The sequence below is a fragment of the Bemisia tabaci genome, chromosome 5 (genome assembly GCF_918797505.1).
Source record: "Bemisia tabaci chromosome 5, PGI_BMITA_v3".
NCBI classification, from domain to species: domain Eukaryota; kingdom Metazoa; phylum Arthropoda; class Insecta; order Hemiptera; family Aleyrodidae; genus Bemisia; species Bemisia tabaci.
The window spans coordinates 55130550-55152139 of NC_092797.1; the positions used below are offsets into that span (position 1 = coordinate 55130550).

The 21590-nt window shown below is 40.6% G+C and overlaps 1 protein-coding gene across 13 annotated transcripts in view; it reads left to right on the plus strand.

Moving 5' to 3' along the window:
- sei (potassium voltage-gated channel seizure) overlaps positions 1-21590 on the plus strand; it is a 380532-nt gene that overhangs the window by 165135 nt on the left and 193807 nt on the right. For 3 of the 13 annotated variants that reach the window (XM_072300964.1, XM_072300963.1, XM_019055556.2), the window contains exon 1: positions 946-1255. The exons of the other annotated variants lie outside the window; for them this stretch is intronic. The gene's annotated coding sequence lies outside the window, so the exon portion shown is untranslated. Of the gene's footprint in view, positions 1-945; positions 1256-21590 lie in introns of those variants that run through there. 13 annotated transcript variants of the gene reach the window in all.

The window sequence follows — 21590 nt, forward strand, 5'->3', positions numbered from 1 at the left end:
GAAAACGTCAGCCATGGTACACGCTGTGCAGCATCCTAGTGCATCCTAGATGATGGAACGACACCTCTTACGAAATGTTCACCTGCGCCGTAGCATCGTTTTTGAGGCGGAAAGCAAAAAAAAACGCACATCATCACGTAGATTGTGAAGTTAGGAGTACATTTGGAAGTATTTCTATCAAAGAGAACTATGTGCAGAGGGAAAGATGGGGTATGCTCGTTCGCTCTCGGGCCTTAAGAATGAATGGGAATTATAAAGTGCCAGTGACGTCAGCGGCAACGATGAGAGAAACGACGATCGGGCCGGTCTTTAACTCATGAGCCCTGTCCACACTCCTCTAGATACATGCCCACGGCTCATGGATGCCGCACTTAGTTGGGTCATAGTTCCATTTGCTGAATTGGAGAAGCGGGATTTCACGTTCTGTCAAACGGAACTATGTGCACTGTGTATGAGCCGTGGGCATGTAACAAGAGCCTTGTGGACAGGGCTCATGAGTTAAAGACCGGCCCGATCGTCGTTTCTCTCGTCGTTGCCGCTGACGTCACTGGCGCCTTATCTTTCCCGTTCATTTTTATGGCCCGAGCGATCGAGCGCACCCCATCTTTCCCCCTGTACATAGTTCTGTGTGATAAAAATACGTCCATTTGAGGATTTCCCAATGTGCTCATTGTGATTTTTGAGGCACTTCCCGTCAAATGCTAATATCCTCTTTGCGGCAGCTGAAGTTTGTGACGGGTCCATTGGAAAGTTACGGCTCTCCTGGCTATGACGATAGTTAAGGACGGGGCCGCCTGGTGGTCGGGGGGCGGGGAGAGCTCCGTTTTCGGGGGTCGCGTGTTGGGTTGGCGGTGCGGCGTGGGGCGACCCCGTGAGTTGGCGGGACTCGCGCAAGGCAAGAACTCACGGCGCCGCGAATCCGCGAAAGTAAAAACAGCGCCGGAGTCAGTGTCAGGCGTCCGCGCGATCGTCCCGACGCCCCGACCGTTTAATCCGGTGTCCTCGCCCGGATCAACGCTCCGCGCCGGGCCCTGTGACGTCACCGAGCGTGTGTGTGTGCGTGGACGGGATTCCCAGTGATTCGATCGTCCCGGTCGAGACTCCTTCTTTCTAACGACTACCATTACGCTCTAATTCGATTGTTGTGTGGACTCCTTAATTCCAGCTAATCACGGAACGGCGTCGCTGAGTTTGGGACTTTTCGAATCGTCGTTTAACCGAGATTATCGTGCTGGCACTCGCAAACGCTACACCAGTTAGTACCGTAATGTTCAGAACAATGATAGTTTAATTTTGTCGCTGTTGTCGAGATTATTTCGCGAGACGTGTGTAAATATTACTGCTGAAACGGATTTCATTTTGACGATGGAACTGTGGAAACATGTGCATCGATTGCGATGTTTCAAGAATTTTCCTCATTTTTTTAACAGAATATTATTGGTCTTTGTTCAACAAAATTTTAGGGAACATCTTCAAGGAATGAAGAAAAAAATCGCGTATAATTTTGTGAAATATCATTATATAAATGGATGGCGGAACTTCCAAGTCACCTATCTTGTTTGCAATGTCTCAAAATCTCCGCTCCCATTTTATGTTTTATACGAAGACCGAAACAACATTATATGAGATTTTCATAAAATATTCTTTGCACAAAGTAGAGAAACTACGGAAGATCTCAAGAGTTGGCGTTGAGCAGTTTTCTATTTAAAACATAAAGTATGGAAAGAAATCTGGAAAGTTGCAAACCGAGATCCGTGGTTTGGAAGTTTCATCATCGAGATGTAAAAAAGACAACGTCGATAATTGAGTTATCTGGATTTGCAATTTCATCGTCGACTTTACCTGATCCCCTGAAACTTTGGAAATCAAGAGCGTGGCTGAAGGTGTACATGATCACTGTCGATTCCTTTTTTCCTAAGGTTGACTAAAAAATTTCTAAGTATGTACTAAAAGGACGAAAAGTCAAAAAAACAACTGGGGGAAAAGAAAGAATGCCGTCAAGATCTTTACTTAAAAGATCGTTGAATAATTCTCTGTGAAAATTACAATACAGCCATCCAGAATGCGCTTATTCTGTTGAGACAATAAATGCAATTCTATACTCGTAAACAATGACCCTGATGTTGCATTCAGAGTTGCTCTATGAATTTTAAGCCCATAATTCAAACGTACGAATATGTAACATTCTGATTTCATTCAATTCTTCTCCAAGAGAGAGAGAGAAATAAATGAGCAAATCCTTAATTAAAGAGAAATGTAGGTACTCGACATTTCATCATTTTTTTTTTCATTATAGTTTGGCTTAATGATATTTGATCACCTCATGGTGCTTTTTTTAATATTCATTGAATTTTTTTTCTCTTTTCAATGCTCCATCCTCTGAATCTGAAAGTTTACGGTTTATATCGACGCGGAAATGTTCCAGAAAACGTTTACCTTTATGGACTTTTCACCAAAAAATTCCTGATTCCGAACAGACCTATCAACTTTTGTTTCTTGACTCCTTGCCGTATCAACGGTCAAAGTCGAAAAATATACAAGACCAATTATAAGCCTCCAAGTCTCCGCTTGTGATTTTTTTTACTTTTAAAAGAAAACCAATCGATCAATGGTTCTTTTTGAATTTTGATCGATTTCTTTCGAAAAAAAAACATATAATCGGAGCTTTTTAAACGTTACAACAACGTTTAAAAACGTTACAACGTTTTATACGTGTTTTCGACTTAATCCTCACCCTTGACACCCTGTCACATTCAATGGTTTGATCTTGATTTTCTTTTAAAATATGGATTGACAAATTAAGGATCTGTTGCTAAAAACGCATAAAACTTTGTAAATCTTCAAAATAGCCAACAGCTTAAGTTTTTGCAATGATGAGTTTTACAACTATTCATCTATTTTCCAATTAAAAAAAGCAACCTCTTATTCCCTCAACTTAGTTAGATTACGTGGGACTTCACTCTATTGAGCTCAACTGATGACTTAGAATTTTCATGGTACTAAGTGTTTATATGTGTACGTACATAAATGGAGTTTTATACACATTGTATAATTAAGAATGAGAGGCAGTTTTTTTAATAGATGTTACTCCTACGCTGAAAGTAACTCTAAAATCAAATTCAACTTTAAATACTAATGATTTGTAGAAACGTATTTTGATCTTATTTGTCATAAATTCGTGAAAAAGTCAGAATTTCAATTTTAAAGAGAGTTATGACTGTAAATGCCGGAGCTTTTGACGAAGTATTCAATCCGATCCTTTGCTTGTAACGCATACATAATTGTTTAAAGAAGAAAAAATGTATTGAATTTTGCGATGAGGAACTACAGTTTCTGGCTCATACACAAAGAACATATCTGCATGCGGAAACAAAGCAAATCATCTGTTTCTAGAATGAGCAAGAAATTATGGTTCCTAGTTGCAAAGTGTAATCCAAATCTTCCTTGTGTCGATGATGGGCATCATTGCGTCGAAATGGTTTGGAATAATATTCGTAAAACTGGATTATTCAGTTCTCAATATTTTACGCGGGAAAAGGTAAAGTTTACGCCGTGGAAAATCGCTTATGCAAGGAACTACTCGGGAGGGATTTAAAAACAGCTAGTGAGTAAAGCGTCTGAAATTTAAAATGACACCGAACAAAACTGGCTGGTTTTTTTTAATAGAAGTGACGTGCTGGGTCCAAGTGCTCCGTATTATTCGCACTAATCGTTCCTCATCTGACGGAAGGCAGTATCTCGATTTCAGCATGAGCCGCAGAATACACGGCTTTGCATGTAAAATAGGATTTACGTGGAAATTGAGTTACGCCCCCACGTTAGAGGAACGACTTAATGAGTGGCAAACGCGTCTTGCCGTGACTCTCCTGAAGTTGCAAGATCGTGCTGAAATTTAGGTTATATTTAAACTTGAATAAGTTGAATGCTATTAGACAGAGACATTTATTTTCAGTTTTAACTGCAGCAGATTTCCGTTCCATTCCGATATGATAAATGTTTAGCACCAATTTACTTATTTTCGGAGAGAATTAATGCACATGATTGCAATGACATGAGTCAGTTTGAAATATACACTCTACACTGATGTGTACTACGTCAGACGAATTTTTAAAACTTGAGCTATTGGGCTATTTGGGCTAAAACTAGATAGTCTTACTGATCCTGATCAGTAGGAATTTAGATAACAGTATGAAAAAATGTGCACCTAAAAATTTTGGGGGCTCTATAGTCATCAACGGGCTTAACAATTTACTTTTTTCCACGATTGGGAAAAAAAATTATAGTCCAAAACTCACGACAAAAGGATAAAAAGAAGGATAACTTATAATCTAAGATTTTAGGAACTTTAAGTCAAAACGTTACAACAAATCTTTAAGAATAGCAGAACTGTCGTTCGCTTTTTCAAGATACGAGTTGTATTTGATTGTTACCGAAAATTTTCCAGAATAGCAATTTCCCTCTGCAATGAAACACAGTTGCAAAAAGAGAACCTAGCCTCTTCTGCCTACTGGTTTTTAGTATTTTTTAAAATAAATAAATGCCGCAACTTAATTCATGAAGATCATCTGCCATTGGCGAAAATCCACTTTAAGTCTTTTTAGAATGAATCCTTCCCATGGACCTTCATCAGCCACAATTGAGGACCCTCAAAGCTCCTTGAAATATGACCATATTAAATTAAATAACTGAAAGTATGACTATATTCTAGATTGATGCCGCACAGTCGCATATCAAAGGTTACTTTTTCGCTCATAAAAGATGATATTGAGTATAATCTAAAAGTTTCTGGAGCAAAAGATGTGACACGTGAGATCGGAGGGCTTAACTGTTCGAGGGGTTGACACGACGTCATACACCCTCTCCTGTCACCCTCTTTACACGACTGCTTTTAGATTGGACATTTTTAACTAAAGAAGTCTGTCTACGATGAAAATTTTAGAAAAAAGACGAACGCGTAATGATTCAGGAACGGTGAAGTTTGTTGCAGAGACACGCACAAAATTGGAGGATATCAAAACTGAAGACACGTTAAGGGTGGTTTCACCATAACTGGAATAGTTTTGTCGCCGTAACAGACAACACATTTTTCGGTCATATTTTCAGTAGTACTTGCATTTTTTTGCATCAATCTACTCAGGGTTACGTGTTATAACGCTTTTCAAAGATTTATCGCTCTACTTTTCAATTGTAATATATAAATGGCCGAAAATGTGCTGTCTGTTACGCTGACTTTTTACCGCGTAACAGACAGCACATTTTCGGAATTCACATAATATTAATTGAGAAGTAGACCAATATACCATCAGAAGCGAACAAATTCAAGTGATTATCATTACTACTAAAAATATGACCGAAAAATGTGTTTTCTGTTACGGCAACAAAACTACTCCAGTCATCGTGAAACCACCTTTAAAGTGATTTTCAAAAAAATTCGTCCATGGTAATTTCTAGATATTTTGAAACCAACCCGAAAAATTTGTATTCGTTGCTTTCTCAGCGCTCCAACTTTTGGAAATTGGCCGTTTACTCGCGAATTGAATTCGATAGTCAGAGATAGTGAAATACATAACACTTAAGGGCAGTAAGAGCCCTCGAAGGGTTGTATCAATAGAAAGAGGGCCCCTCTTAAATGCGAGGAGTAATTTCATTACGAGCTCAATTAACCTCTGACAATTTGAACTGCGCGTTGTTGTTACTCGCTTTGAATGGGACGTATATGAACTAGGAGTAGTAGCAATAGTAGCGCGATGAACTCCGGAATGCTTAACCCTCTAATCACCATTGTTCCGCACTGCGTGATGATCTTTCGGGAATCGCACTTCTGCCTTTCAGATTTAATCGCATCTCTTTACCCTCTCACCTCTCATTGGGCGCCCTCTGCACTAACTCTTAGGAGGAACCCAATTTAGGACCATTTTCAGCAATCTTGTTTCTGTCACACTCCGAACCTGAGTTCTGTACAACGGGGTTTTAAAGCATTGTATTAACCATTTTTGTCAACTTTTTGACCCCCTCTCCCCTCTTTGTGAGCCCTCCCGGAAGCCACCCTCTTTTTGAATCATGTAGGATTGGCCAAACCTTTTTTTAATATGAAAATATGCATAGAATCTGGAAAATTTCTGAAAAAAGTATTTTTAATTGACATGTTTTAGCGTGAGAGGGTTTCATAAACCTGGACATCCCCGCTCCTCAGCATTCAAGAAGAAACCCCCCCTCCCATAAACGGTTTACGTAATTTGCGAATGGCCCGTGAGTTACTTCGTTTTAATGTTATGAACGATGATTTGTTTGGCACCCATGCCCTCCCGTACTGATTCATTCCGGAAGCTATTCCTTCTTACACTAAATCAAACCAAAGCCTCTTTTTACTTGTTTTTTTTTTATTATTGTAAATTTCTTGGGAGCAGGATTATATACAATGTTATTAAATATTGAATAAAGCTGATTATACTAGCGACTGAGTAACTATTAACTTAGATATATTTTTACTCGTGGATTTTTTTCTTTTAAAACAAATTTAAAATTAGACCCAAAAAAAATCGAAAATTGTTTAAAACGTTTTCAGCAATTTCCCACTAGAGTCCAAGTATGTAGGCATTTCAATTTTTTTTTAAAATTTTGAGGAAAATATTTTTTAAAACATTTTCTTCAAGAAGAAAATTAAGAACTAGGAAAAACAATCAAAAATTGTTTGAAAATTTGTCGGAATTTGCCCACTGGATTCCAAGAATGTAGGAATTTAGAAATTTTTTAAAATTCCCACGACAATAATTTTTTTTTTTTTTTTAAATATTAATATGTTAAGAGGTGGTGTGTCTGGGTGGAATGTTGCAACCTTTGTGGCTCGGCGTGCAGTTTTATTTGCACATGATGCGACTCGGTCTGGCGGGCGCGGGCGGAGTCGGCGTTAGGTGTCGTGACCCACATCCGGATAAAAATAAACAGATAAACCGCCCCCCCCCCCCCGATCGGGCCTTGACTTTGAAATAAATGGGCAAATGGGACTTGGGACTTTCCATCAAAATAATATTATTGTTTTCGGCTCGGCCGCCGACGAAGCGATTTCGAGATCTCCCCGAAATAGACCCGAGTCCACAGTTGGTTCGCGCCTGGAAAGAAAAACATTTCGGAAAACCCGCTTATAATCATCCGACATTTGTTTTCCGAGGTTTTAACGCACTGCGTCAACTCAAAACATTTGGATCCCCGACACGCGGCCCGCTCTTGCGTCTTGCGTGCGTCACGGTATTTTGTGAAAGTGCACGGGTGAAGCAGTTTAGGACGGCCATGTGGGGGTGAGGGATGTTGATGTGATAGGAAGAAGAGGGGGTTGCGGTGGTCCCCTAGAAAGGAACCACTCAAATATTCTGTCGTGCTAGGGAATAACGCCGTATGAACCTCCTGACGTTCCCAAATTCCCTTTGATAAAACACGAATTTCCTGGTGCACTTGTGAATATTTTTTATTCGATTTTTCGGATAATTTTGCACGCAATTTTACCTAAAGTTCCTGAAAATTTCAAGGGAGAGTATTCTCAACTTTCCTTAAGAATAAACATTTTATCGAAGGAAATGCGGCAACTCTCAAATGTTAATATGGCGTTCTTCCTTAGCATGCCAGTATTGACCCTGGTAAAAATTGGCAGTAGAATCTGTGTTCCAAAACAACATAGACCTAAAGCCGGCTGTAAGCTTTCCAATAGCTTCTATAGCTGGCCACACAATGTCCTATGGCCTTTTACAGCCGATGGCGATTAAGCAACAGCCAGGCGATAAAGTGTATGCTAAACGTTACTAATTACGGATGCTAGGACTTAGTGAGTTTTTGGAATACTGCTCTCTTTTTGGGCCGTAGTATCTTGATTTATTTTGCGAGGAAAGCTCCGTACTTTTGATGGATGCCTGCCATTCCTAATATATTAGAGCGCCTTCAGTTTCGTATGATACTGTGCAATACCTCTGGTGTGAAATAGTTGCTTCAAGCGCCGTGGCACGCTGCGGCGCGGCAGGCGGGCAGCCAGTGCAAAACGCGCATCGGCGCCTACAAACCTAACAGGGATACTGCACGCGTTGCGCAATACGTGAAGTATCCCTGTTAGGTTTGTAGGCGCCAGTGCGTCGCCGCTCCGCTTTGTGTTAGGCTCTAATATTTAATCTGGCGAAGTCAGCGTTATTCAACTCATGATTTTGAAATGTTTGCACATCCTGTATGGATTGTTCTCATTTTAATTGATGAAAAAAAATATGTATTATAGGGTAATATAATGTGTGTTTTGTAAATATTCAGGTGGTTCCGTATCAAACTTAATGATTTCCAAAGCACACGAATTTCTACAAAATTTGTGTAGAAATGTTGTGAATGATCGATTATCGATATTTCTCCATTTGAAGCTATGGTAAGACGTTGGCTGCGAACACCCTGTCTATCGATCATTTTTCATAGGTTTGAATGATAGATCTATCGATGTATCGCAAAGCACGCCACGTCACTGCTCGAGATTGACAAAATTTGTCCTTTTCGTGCGAGGGTATATTGAGGATCTCCTCGCAACTCCTTTGATAAACGTCATGGACCCTCCCCTACGGAAAAGAACTCTTTAATAAACAACTGTAAATATCATAGAGAAAAAAAAAGTTACGGTGTTTGCATCTTGAGGATTTGTACCCACCTACGTCATCAATGTAAACAAGACGCTCGCTGAGTTATGTTGACCGCTGTAAAAACGGACCATAATGTCCTGATTTTTTTATAAATCAACTCTTTATTTATTTCAAGCACTTTTTATAGAATGACTTTTTCCCTAAATTACACCATTTCATGAAAATCGACAGGATAAAAACGTCGCTGTACCAATGACGTCATCAAAGCTATAGATACTCTATGAAAAATTCCAAGATGCCCGAAATGCAAACACCTCCTTTTTTTTCTCTATATGATCCTAAGTGAGAAACTTTAGGGGCTAATCTTTCCTTTTATAGGGTTAGACAAGGGGGGTGGGGGAGGTTAGGGTATGGTCCTCTTCTCCCAAACCTCAGGCCCCGACGGAGGCACGTCCAAAGTTAGCTGAACCAATCACAGTTTATTCTTATTTCTATTGTAACATCAGAGTAAGATTTTTTGGCCCAATTCGACAACAATCGGTCTGAAAATTTTTACTTGTCGGCTAAAGTTCTTTCCCCCAAACACGGTTAAAAATTAAGGAATGAGGTGCCGTTGCCTTGACCTGGAGCAGCGTTTCTTAAATATTCTAGGTCATAAATAAACGCTAAGACATGTTGAACTGAAAACGGATTTCTATGACGGTCTAAAGTTTGCAGTCCAATGGACGCAATCTTGAGGCGAAGTTTTCGGAAGTTTTTATCTGCCGTGTTCAGAACTCCAAATAAATGGATTATAATGCAGCTTTACACCCTCTTTTAGCACAAAAAATGAAATCAACTGCTCGCCGTGTATCGATTGCCAAAGTAGAAAACCACCTTTCTCTGTTTGCGACGTCGCAGACTTCCTCTCATTCGTTATTTTATTTATTTATGTTTTATATTATTTATTTTTTTTCGAAACTTAATGAATGTGATTTCTTGGAAACTTTCTTGATTTTTCTTCTCTATCAGCGGAACATTCTCTATGAATTTTAAGCTATAAAGTCAACTTGTTTTTCTTTTTAAAAAAGGCAGAAATTTTCAAACATCGCAATGGAGATATGTGGCTTCAAATGGGCGTTTTATTCCGGGTGGAAAAATCCCCAACTTGCCTAAATTTTTCACCATGGATTTTCGCAGAAATTGGCGATTATACGTGCTCAGCTCATTCTACCGAATCGAAACGCATCTTGAACGCCCCTCCGTAACGCTAGCTCATACCCTCTCTCCCCCTAGAGAATGGACCACTAGATGAGGTACGAATTTCAGCATTCTAATACATGTTTCTTAACCAAAATTTTACGTAAAACACAATGCACACAACAACAATCACCGAAATTAACTCCTTACGAAGATATTTAATGATTCTTGATGCGTGAATTCAAACCACCCGCTCATGAAAACTCAATGCTCTACGTGATTCACATCGCGCGCTAAACGTTATCATGACAGTCTCTGCGATATAAAAATCTGACAACCTCAATCTTGACGCTTTGGCTCAGCTACAGCAAATTGCTAATAGTTTGAACAACACATGGTGGGAAATGAACATTGCTCGATTGAGAAGCTTGCTGAAACCGTTGTAGTGCACAATTTGACTCACGTAGAGCTTTGAGTTTCTTGTGAGCGGGCAGTTCAAATTCCTCGTAACCAATGTGAAATAAAAATGTTAGTATCTTCGTTAGGAGTTGGTTTCAGTAATAATCACTGCGCGAATTGTGTTCTACGTGAAATTTTGGTTAAGAAACATGTATCGGATTGCTTAAATTCGTACCTTGTCTAGTGGTCCATTGTGTATATTTAATGAACAGTGCTTAAGACAAAATCTGCCGTTTTAATTGAATCACTTCATTTAAATCAGATTGATATTTGAAGGAAATCGACCGTATTCGATAATGGTTCGGTGTATCGTTTGGTTCAAAACAATCGAAATAACCGCAGATACAAATTATTTTAGGATTTAAGTTAAAGAAGCTGAAAATGAGAAAATTCCCGAAAATTTTCTTTTTCATTGCCATACCGCGTTCATAAGAATGAAAAATCTATCTCAATAAACTCGTTCCCTCAGATTGCTGAATTAACTATTGAGGCTATGTTTTCACGTTGAACCAGTTGATATCGATACGATCTCGCCTGTTTGAAGTGTGCGAAATCTAATGGATCGTACCATTAGATTTCGCAAATTCCGGGCTTCACTGTCTCCGCGATATTACAGCTCGTGGTGCCCCGCGAAGTACGAGGCGTGAATGATCGATTTTCGATATTTCCTAATTTGAAACCATGGTAAAGAATCGATTATTAAGGTGCTCGTTGGAAACACCCTGACTATCGATCTTTTTCCATAGGTCTAAACGGCATACCAATCGATATCTCGCAGAGCGCGCAACGCCACTGGTACGTAGCGAAGCTCATTCATCAATGGTCCGCGACATTCTGCAGCTTGACCCTGACAGAGGTTGACAGTCTGTCAAATCACGCGGGCCCTCGCAAATTGCTCACCGTCGAAGTCGAACTCTTGAGGGTTTTTTTCAGTTTAAAATCGCAACAGCGAGAGCAGGGTTGCCGGTTCTTCCTTTCAATCCGCCAATCCCGTGTTACCTGAACAGGTATACCTCCTCGATTGGGCACCACCGGCGACGGCTGTTGTTTTATCGCCGTAGTAAAAAACCAACAATGTAGTGTGACTCTTTCACACGTCTAGTTTACGAGCATCTGAACCGTTTTCGCCTGGTTTATTGTCCCCTCGTTTTGCGTTCAGTCAATTTCCTCGGATCCCACCTCGTTGTTTTTTTTCTGTCGCCAATCATGTTTTCTTCCAAGTTGCGATGCTTTTTCACCCCGATGATTGAAAATCCTGCAGAGTCCCGTGAGTCCAGATTTAGGGAGCTTCTTGCATTCTTCTCTTACTTTTTCCCTCCCCTCAGAATGCCTTTATATCCATGACCGAAGTGCGAAACCACGTATGCCCATCGCGGTGTTTCAGAATGTCTGCACCGAAAAAAATAATATGCTGTTTTAGCATCTAGGATGTCAAAAATGTGTCTGGTGATCCCAAGATGCTGCCTTTACTGCCCCCGCGGTTAATTTTACATCCTGTGAATGCAAATTCAACTGCGGGGGCAGTAAAGGCAGCATCTTGGGATCACCAGACACATTTTTGACATCCTAGATGCTAAAACAGCATATTATTTTTTTCGGTGTGCTTCTTTAATTTTCCGAAGAGAAACAAGCCAACTTTGTAGCTTGAAATTGCACGAATATTACAGAGGTAAAATCTCGTTACTGAGCCCAAATGTTGAGTGAATAAATTTGTGATGGTTGTTTTTAAAGTACGTGTTTTATTAGCCCGCGGTCTGTTGATGCTCCAATTTGATGACTGGAGTAATCAGCAACGTAAAAACACTTTTTCTTAAATTTTTGATCCTATTTTGGGTTCTAAACTGACCGCATATTGATGCATTTTTCTGTCTAGACTATTTTTTTTTTACTTTGACACGTGCTCGAATTTTTTTAAGTATCCATGAAACGACTCTGCCGCATCTGTCGTTCTTAAGTCAGGAAGTGTAGGACCGAAGCCCACAATTTGAGAAGGGCACCGTTGTAATGCAATTAAACAATCAAAGCATTTCTCAGGAAATTGAAAATGCTTCAATAAAAATCAGTAATATTTTACTTTATCGGCGCAATATGTGACGTTGAAATTAAGTTGAAGTGTATGACGAACAAGCAAAAGCATCCTCAGTTAGTTCCACATGCAACGCACCCTAAGTTTTCACGAAACGCTTGGATGCAACTATTCGAACTTCACGGTTGTCCGTATTGCATACGCACGGAATTGAAGGGGTTTTGATTTTCTAGGCATTCACCACTTTACCCGTGCGGCGCGGCAGCAGCGGGTCATACTGCGAGAATACAAAATTACAGAACATCTTCAATTTGCCATTGGACAAACTTTATTGGAGTAAAGTGTAAGTGAGTAAGAAGAATAATAATGATGTTATAAGCATGTAGGTTATTTAAAATCTGCGAGATCGGATACCCATCTCGGCTCCAACTTATCTGCAGAGGCATCGTCGAAGGCCTGATAAAAATTCGGGCTTGCATACATGTCCCATGTCCCGTGTCTCGTCCATCCTCTCCAAATAAAGGCACTCGATACGAGGCGAAGTCGCGGTACTTGTAGCTCAAGTTTCTCTCTTCTCCTAAGCCGGGAAGTTTTTCTTGCCGGATGCACAAGATACGGAGCGCTCTCCCTTTATCAGTAGGCGTTTTATTTTTCAGAATCGCACGAGTGCTCACCTGAAGAGCTCGTGTCGCACACCGGCATCGGAGGTCGAACAAGTGGCACTTAGCTCCACCTCCCGGGTGGCACCTATAGATTCGATTCATTATAATTGAACGTATTTATGCTAGAAGGAACTATGCTGCACGGAAACTCTATGCTCATAGTTTCTTTTAGCATAAATACGTTCAATTGTATCTCGAGAGGCTCTACAACCACCTCCGCTTCCAGATTCCTCCTGTGATGACGCCTCCTTGACGCCCACAATTCCACGTTTACCCTTCCAGCCCGCGAAAAATTCACCAGGGTCGCGAGAGTCTAAGAAACTGAGGAATGTTGACCGTGGTCATGAGGTTCTGCGCGCTAATTGTTGAAATTGATAGACAAACCTATAGACAAAGAAGACAAAAGATATACGGAGGAATCCTACTGATGGAAGCGGGTGGTTTCAATGGACAAAGGAGGTAGGTGATAGACTAACTAACGGCAACCCACGAGAGAATCAATACTTAGTCCATAATTTTCTCCCTTGGTCTATAGGAACCAATAGGACCATATAGGTATATTCAACTCAACAATAGGATCGCTCCATACTCCCTATGTCTTCTTTGTCTATCGTTTTGTCCATAGATTTGTTCAGTGAACCCGGTGATCCCAATGAGCGTGCGGAAACGTGATATATATCTGAATGGGCTACTAGGAAAAGGACGTGACCGCTAAATCTTCGGAAATTGAGTTTTGGTCGGAATCCTATTCCTTGGACAACATTTTGAAATCAGCAACTGCAATCTCTGGCCTGGCTCAAGGAAAGATCTGTACTTTTAAAGGATGCCTGTCATTCTTAATACGTTCATTTGCGTATAATACTGTGCAACACCTCTGTTGTGAAATAGCTGCTTCAGGCGCCGCCGCACGGCGGGCGCGCATTGGCGCCTACAAACCTAAGTGGATACTTCAAGCATTGTTCAATGCGTGAAGTATCCACTTAGGTTTGTAGGCGCCAGTGAGCCTCTCGCGCTGGCAGCACGCCGCTCCGCTCTGTTAGGCTTCAATTTCTCATTTCCATATAGTCAATATAATTTTACATACCGACTAAAATGTAACGCTTGGACCAAGTCACTGTTGCTTATCTTACGTATGGGCGTAAACTACTGGACAAGAAAGGTGCGCGGACAAAAAATCTTTGACAAAATGTCCTGAAACCGTTGCGTCCGTCTTGCACGAACAAAACGCGTCCAAAGTTTAAACATTTGACGTGCTCGTGAGTGTTTCAACTTTTTTAATTTGAACAAAGTTCGTGTGCGGGGTTTTCTGATTGTTTTATTCGTTTAGTCTATTTGAGGGTTGACAAATCTCATAACCAGACGAATCTTCTAAATTTTCCATTTAAACGTCTTCCTAACACTTGATTACCTTCTTTAGTGGAAAAAGACAACAAGGTCCGAGCCGAATTTTATAACTTTTAATACTGCTATCATCGAAATGCTGCTAAAAATGGCAGCACCAAGCGGTTTTGTAGAAGAAGGACGTACCCTTCAAAGTTTTAAATTTTTATCATCTCCCGCGCAACTTTTTTGATCCTCCCCGTGTGACCCTGGTCTTATCACAGATAGTGTGCAGAACATTGGTTCATTTTTTCGAACAGAAAAATGAAGAATAGTTTTCAAATGAGCCGTCAATTTTCAGAGACTTTACAACGCTATTTTCTCTGCGTAGTGTGAAAGTTAGTTCCGGAAGTCAGCGTTCAGATTCGCCTAATGATAACTGATGACCGATAAAAGTTGAGCAATTAGTTTAGCAATCCTACCCTAATTTCCGGAAACTTGCCTAGCAAAGTGCTTGCCCCGACATTAATCAGTCATCACCAGGTGCGGATTTCATTTGATCTTCTGCTCAAAAAGTTGCTCATCCGTTATCAATACTGCCGTGTTAAGGAAAAACGCCGTATGAACATTCAAGAGTTGCCAAATGTTTTCTCAGAAAACAGTTCTTTTTGAAGGACGTTATGAATAGTTTCCCTTGAAATTTTCAGGAACTTCAGATGAAATTGCCAACAAAATTATCTGAAAAATTGGAAGAAAAATATTTGCAAATTTTCCCGAAAATTCGTGATTTACCGAAGGAAATTTGGCAACGCCTGAATGCTCATATGGCGTTTTTCCTTTTTCAGCACGGCAGAATAGGCGAAAGTAGCGTTGACCTCTAAACTAAACGCTCACCCTACCCAACTACTGTACTCATATTGTCAGTGCGTTTTTAAAATATATTGTCTCTGGTCGCCGCGATATTTTTTGACTCACAGCGTCGTAGTGGAAACAGAGATGCAATATTTCGTAGATTTAAGAGGGCACTTTTTTATTTAATTCCATCACTAATTTACGTATACAAAACAAGAATAGTGCTGTGCTGAAAAAAAATGCAGTAAGAACATTTGGATTACATTCTGCAATAAGGAACCACTATTTTTAGCCCATTTTAGAAACAACATAAATGCCATTGGTTTCAGTATGCAGATATGTGCTTTTATGGGAGAGCCAGAGATATAGTGGTTTCTTATTGCAAAATGTAATCCATTCTGAGATGAGTAAATGATATTTTTTTCAAAATTACAAACGCGTTAGTTCCAAATATGAATAGAAGTTCTTAAAAATTGTGAAGAATGCAATTCCTAAGTTTTACGGAAAGTTCGAGTTTTATTAAGAGAAATTTCTTAACTCTTGATTGTTCAGATGTCTGCTTTCTTTTCTCAGCAGGTCAGAATAGTAGTGCTAAGTGCTGCTAATAATACTGCCCTGCTAAGGAAGAACGCCGTATGAGCCTTCAGACGTTGCCAAATGTCCTCCGATAAAAACCGAATTTACTGGGAAAATACTGTATATTTTTTTCAAACATTTTCAGACAATTATTTACGCAATTTGATCTAAAATATCTGAAAATTTCACGGGAAAATATACTTAAATTGCGTCAAAAATACGTGTTTTATTAAGGAAAACTTGGCAACTCTCGAATTTTATAAGGCGTTTTTTCTTAGCACGGCAGAATAAGATTCAATAGCACAACATCCCATCAAAAAGATAACGGAGTGAAGCTTTACATATTGAGAGATTACCCCCATTATATTTTTAATGATTTTCGTGACAACCACAGGGGATATAAATAACTTTTCTCGAATTTGCTTCCGTCGTGATAGTGTGGTTCTCTTAACTTTTCTCAACATTTCTCATTTTTTCAAGGTTTCGGACAAGCCTGCTATCGTAACCTCTATTAAGTTCATAACACTGAATGCGCGCTCAAATTTGAAAATGTTTATCAGTTAATCCTTTCAATCTCTCTCACATTAAAGTTTTGTTTACCAATCACAAAAAAATTACAATTCTTGGTGTAAAATTCCACTGAGCACTTCTTCATCAGTAGCAAAGCGTGAATGATTGATTACCGATATTTTCCCATTTGAAGCTATGGTAAGATTCCATTGCAAGATGTTCGTTGCAAACACTCTGTATATTGAGCTTTTTTCATTCGTTTAAAAGGCAGATCAATCGAAACATCGCAATTTTTTTTTGGGGGGGGAGGGCAAATTGCATACTCAGCTTCTTATAATTTTATGAATTTGTATGAATGTTTCCCAGCAAAAAGTTTTGTGTCAGTTTTACTGCAAGGTATTTTGTTTTTTTCTTTTTTTTACTTAAAAACACTTTTTTTCATTTTATGAGTCCATCAATACCATTAATTATTTTTGTTTATTTTTCGGCATAAATCGATGCAAAGTCAAATACTAAATGATCTCCGACGATAATTGTTTCACCATTGAATTGAACTGGTCCACATACTCAACATAAAACCCTAGAAACTGAATTGGCGAGACAGATATTGCCGTGAAATGTCTCTCTCGCAAAATCGGCAGGTTTTTCAGAAAACTGGCAATATCCGACTTGACTGGTATAGTCTTCCTTCCCGGACCCCTCCGAATTTATTTTAATTCGATCCACATTATGGGTTATTTTTATCTCGAAACGTGTTCTAATTGCTTTAGAGGGGCGTCGGGTTTTAGTCCGGTCCTGAGTTTGCTATTATTAATGCCCCCAAGGAATGGATCACCCTTGATTTTCAACTAAATGCAGTGGACGCGGATTTTCAAAATTGCTTTTCCTTAACCCTCCTCTTAAAACGGTTTGTATTGCTAAGCCGTAGCGTAGTTGCTAAATTTACGATACCTCACAATTGAACTTTTGATACCAGAACACAAAAATAAGTATTTTACAAACATTTTGGTACAAAATCCGCCATTAAGAGCACCGGTTTATTCAGACAATAATTTAAATTAAACTGCAGTTATGGCGGTTTGAAATCTGCAGCTCATATTATAAATTTTCGAAAAAAAGCTCCATAAAACTGAAAACTAGTATATTCAAGGTCCAAAATTCCAATTAAAATGGAAGTGTACGCACTCTTGTGGGACAAAAATGACCCGACTCGCCCCAAACTTAGCTTTTAGGACAGTTGGGAAATTTACCGCCCTTCAATTGCCAAATTTGCCGTTGCATTTCTGCCAAACGGAACTATGTGCATTAAGATATGAGCCCTGAGACCCATAAGAATATATGCACAACAGGGCTTACTTCATAATGCACATAGTTCCGTTTGCCAAAAATACGTCCAATTGTTCGACTCAATCCCAAAAATATCACTCTCATGAAAACGCGCTTTCGAACGAAACAACATAATTTCTTCGTACAAATTCTTCATCAGCCTCAGGAGAGATTGTTCCTTTCGATATAGAAACATTTCCTTCCGTTTTCTCATCCCCAACTGTTCAAAAGTTAAAAGAGGTGCCGGGGGACTTTTCGGACTCCCTGCAGGTTCGGAGATTGAAACATAGCGGCGGATCTCCGAGAAACACTAAGCACATAATCACCCCCAATGAATGAGTCCCACCCCCCCCTCCCCCACCCCCTCCCACGTCCCCCTCCGCCGCCCCATCCTCCCCCCATCCCTCAACCGGAGAGCAACCGCTGTGCATAATCGTTATGCTGTCGGTATCATTGGCGGAGGAAGCAGAAAGGAAAACTTTCCAAGACTACCGCCGTGCTGAGGAAGAACGCCGTATGAACATTCGAGAGTTGCCAAATTTCCCTCGATAAAAGATTTATTTTTGACGGCATTTATACATATTTTCCCTTGAAATTTTCGGATGTTTTAGATGAAATTACGTACAGAATTGTCTGAAAATTTTGGAAAATAATATTCGCAACATTCCCAGTGAATTCGGTATTTATCGGAGGAGACTTGGCAACGTCTGCAGGCTCATACGGCGTTCTTCCTTAGCGCAGGAGACTAGAGGTTCGGACCGATGACGAAACAAAGGGGTAGCCCGGCGGTGGCGGTGCCGGTAGCGTGACCTATTTCCCGAAGAATGTTACTATTGACGCGACGGCGAACCCCATCCCGAGATGACTGGCGAGCATTCATTGCCAATCATGGGGGAATTCTTCCCAGAGACGTCGAAACTTTTTCCAATTTGGAAGTGGTCGCGGTCGGAGCCTACGATATCGCTCCAAACATGGATTCGGGCTTTGTATTATAGTCGGCAAACAAATGGGGGTGTCAGTCTCTGATTGTGAATCTGACGTTTCGGCGTTTCCCTCCGCGGTATTTTTTCCAAGTTTTGTCCTGGGAAAAAAACAAAATTTCCGATTTAACAATTTTGTAATTAAGAAAAGTGTCTGACATGTCTCAAAGTAGATTTTACGAAAAAAAAAATGCTAATTTCCCACTATTCTGCCGTGCTGAGGAAAAACGCCGTATGAGCTTTCAGGCGTTGCCAAACTTCCTTTGATAAAACACGAATTTCCCGGTAAACTTATGAATATTTTCCATCTAATTTTTTGAAAAATTTTGTTCGCAATTTCAGCTAAAGTTTCTGATGATTTCAAGGGAAAGTGTTCGTAACTTTCCTCAAAAACAAACATTTTATCGAAGAAAATTTGGCAACTCTCGAATGTTCACACGGCGTTCTTTCTGAGCACGGCAGTATTGCGGCAGGTACATTTGAACATGTCGGACATATTTTTTTAACAATCTAATTGTTAAATCGACAATCAATTTTTCTATCCGTGTGGGTATCTTCTGATGTTCGTCAATTCTGGTAATCTCATTAATCATATTTGGACTACATTTTACAATGCGGGACTATCAATCCTGGCTCATTTAAGAAAAAAACGTATGTACCATTATTTTCCCCATGCCTATAAGTGTTTTTACTGATGAGCCCGAAATTGTAGTTCCTAATTTCAAAATGAATCCCATTTGTACGTAAAGACAAAATAATCAAATAGCGGGTAGGGGTTTTTTGGGGTTTGAAGTTTGGCCAAACTTTGTGCCTTACTTGTATTATTGATCACATTAAATTCAGATATGACACTGAAAAGCACTCAAAGTAACCAAATTTCATGACGATTGACCCAAAATTGTGCCCTAAATCTGAATATTTCCTCGAACTCTGGGGGGCTGTAGCTTCGCGGCGATTATTTTTAAAGCCTATGTTCACCAGTCCCGTTTCCATCAGAGGAAACGTTTCCTGAAATGCCGTTGGTTAAACTCGGACACCCTGTAGAAGAACGTCCTAGACCTGTCATTATAGTGGAAGTGAACCGGTGGGGATAGGATTCCGTCATCAAGCGGCAAGCCATTGACTGTCATCAGCTTTTCAAGGTGGCCTCATAATGATATTACGGCTACATGCAGCTCTGTCGTCACTCTGCAGGCTTCATGCAGCTCTCGCAGCTGTAATTTGCCCCCCCCCCCCCTCCCTCATATCATTTTCATAAACCTATCGAACTCTGGGGACGGAGAAGGAGACGCTAGCGTTATCGAGTGTAGTGCATTTTTAGTCGATAGGAACTCTCTCTAGTTCAATTTAAGTTACATGTTATTTCTATACTTTAAGCTCCGAGACCCTTTTCCACAGTTCGTTTAATCGGTTTACGGAGCCGATTTCCATGAATTTGTGGCTAGTGACAGGTGTCCGTAGATGAGCCTGCTGTAACAAGATTTTGGAAATAGGGCCCACATTTTTTTATATAAGGGTGGACCAGAGAGCTTCGAAAGGGAGGAAAAATTTAAAACTCCCGCCAATGTAAAATGGCGGGGAATTGAAATTTAGCGGCAAATTGAACGAGGTCGACAGAGCAGAGGGGATAATTCATGAACCACCCTACGTCGTCCGCGCATGGTGTACGAACCCCCTTTCATTATACCATTCATCTAGCCTTGAAAGTTCACTTATTACTTCACCTGACCCGTGTGTAATTTTAAAAGTCGAAAATTAAAAATAAAAATAAAAAAAAAAGATGTACGAGTTTGTCCGCCAGGGAGCTCTCCCTGCGAGAAATCGTTCACCACCCGCACCCGTCCGTCGGGGGCGCTGCGGCGCGGCGTGCTGTCAACGCGAACCGCGCATTGGCGCCTACGAACCTAACGGGCTACTTCACGCATTGCGCAATGCTTGAAGTATCCCCTTAGGTTTGTAGGCGTCAGTGCGACGCATTGCGCAATGCTTGAAGTATCCCCTTAGGTTTGTAGGCGTCAGTGCGTGTCTCGAGCTGGCAGCAGCAGCGCACCGCGCTAGCGTGCCAGTAACTTGCCCACATTTAATATATGTAGATCAGGGCGTTAAAATGTAGGCAATTATACATCTAATTCGAAATTAACGACTCAAAAAAACATCGTGAAACTTTCGTGATCTTTCAGACTTTATCCGACTTATTTCCTCCTATTCTTGAGTTTTGGACCATAGTGCGCCACTACCCAGGACGATAGAGTAGCTCCCTTCCATCTCGTCTCCTACGGAAGCAAGGGCCTGGATTTAATGAAACAATTTGCCGAGGGACGCAATTTGCATTTCGCAGCATCCATCCCCCTATCGGAGGGAAAAAATTGGAAAAGCTCCCTTGGTCTGGCACCGCGCGGGCAATCAATATAATCCGAGTAACCTTTGTAAAACGCCAAGTTGTCATCTGAGACACCCTCTTCTCGCCCTCGGGGCCCCGGAACGACTGAAATAACTGAACTTGACACGGGTGAAATCTGATAGGGCTTAAGCCGCACTCGACAGCGGCGCTTGGAGCATTGAGCTGCCCGTCTCACTTAACTCAGACGCTTTACTCCGCCGATGCAGATAATTCCAAGATCAATTCCTTGATTGCTAGTCCTCCCCAAACAACCCCATCCTAACAATTTTAATTGCCCACTCCCTTTGGGCAACATTGAGAGGTAAGGAACAGTACCGCCTAACCGACAATCGCAAGTTGCGTTGGTCACAGAATCGTGTTCGGATGCTTGATTCCTGTAGATTAGATGAAATTTATAAGATCTGTCCAAACAGCAACTTTCTACGTTCAATATTTACCGAGATATCGCCCTTTGAAAAGTCGGGTTTTTGACGTCATCCACTATAGTGGTGACACCCTTGGTTTCTTCCATCTTGCTTTTGTCAGTCAGTGTGACGCACATTTGCACCGGTTACTCAACGTGAAACTCGGATGAAAGCAGGTTGCAAAAAACCAAGGGTGTCACTACCGCGGTGGATGACGTCAACAACCCGACTTTTCCAAGGATATTTCGGTTAATAGAACGTAGAAAGTTGTTGTTTAAATAGATCTTATTATTCT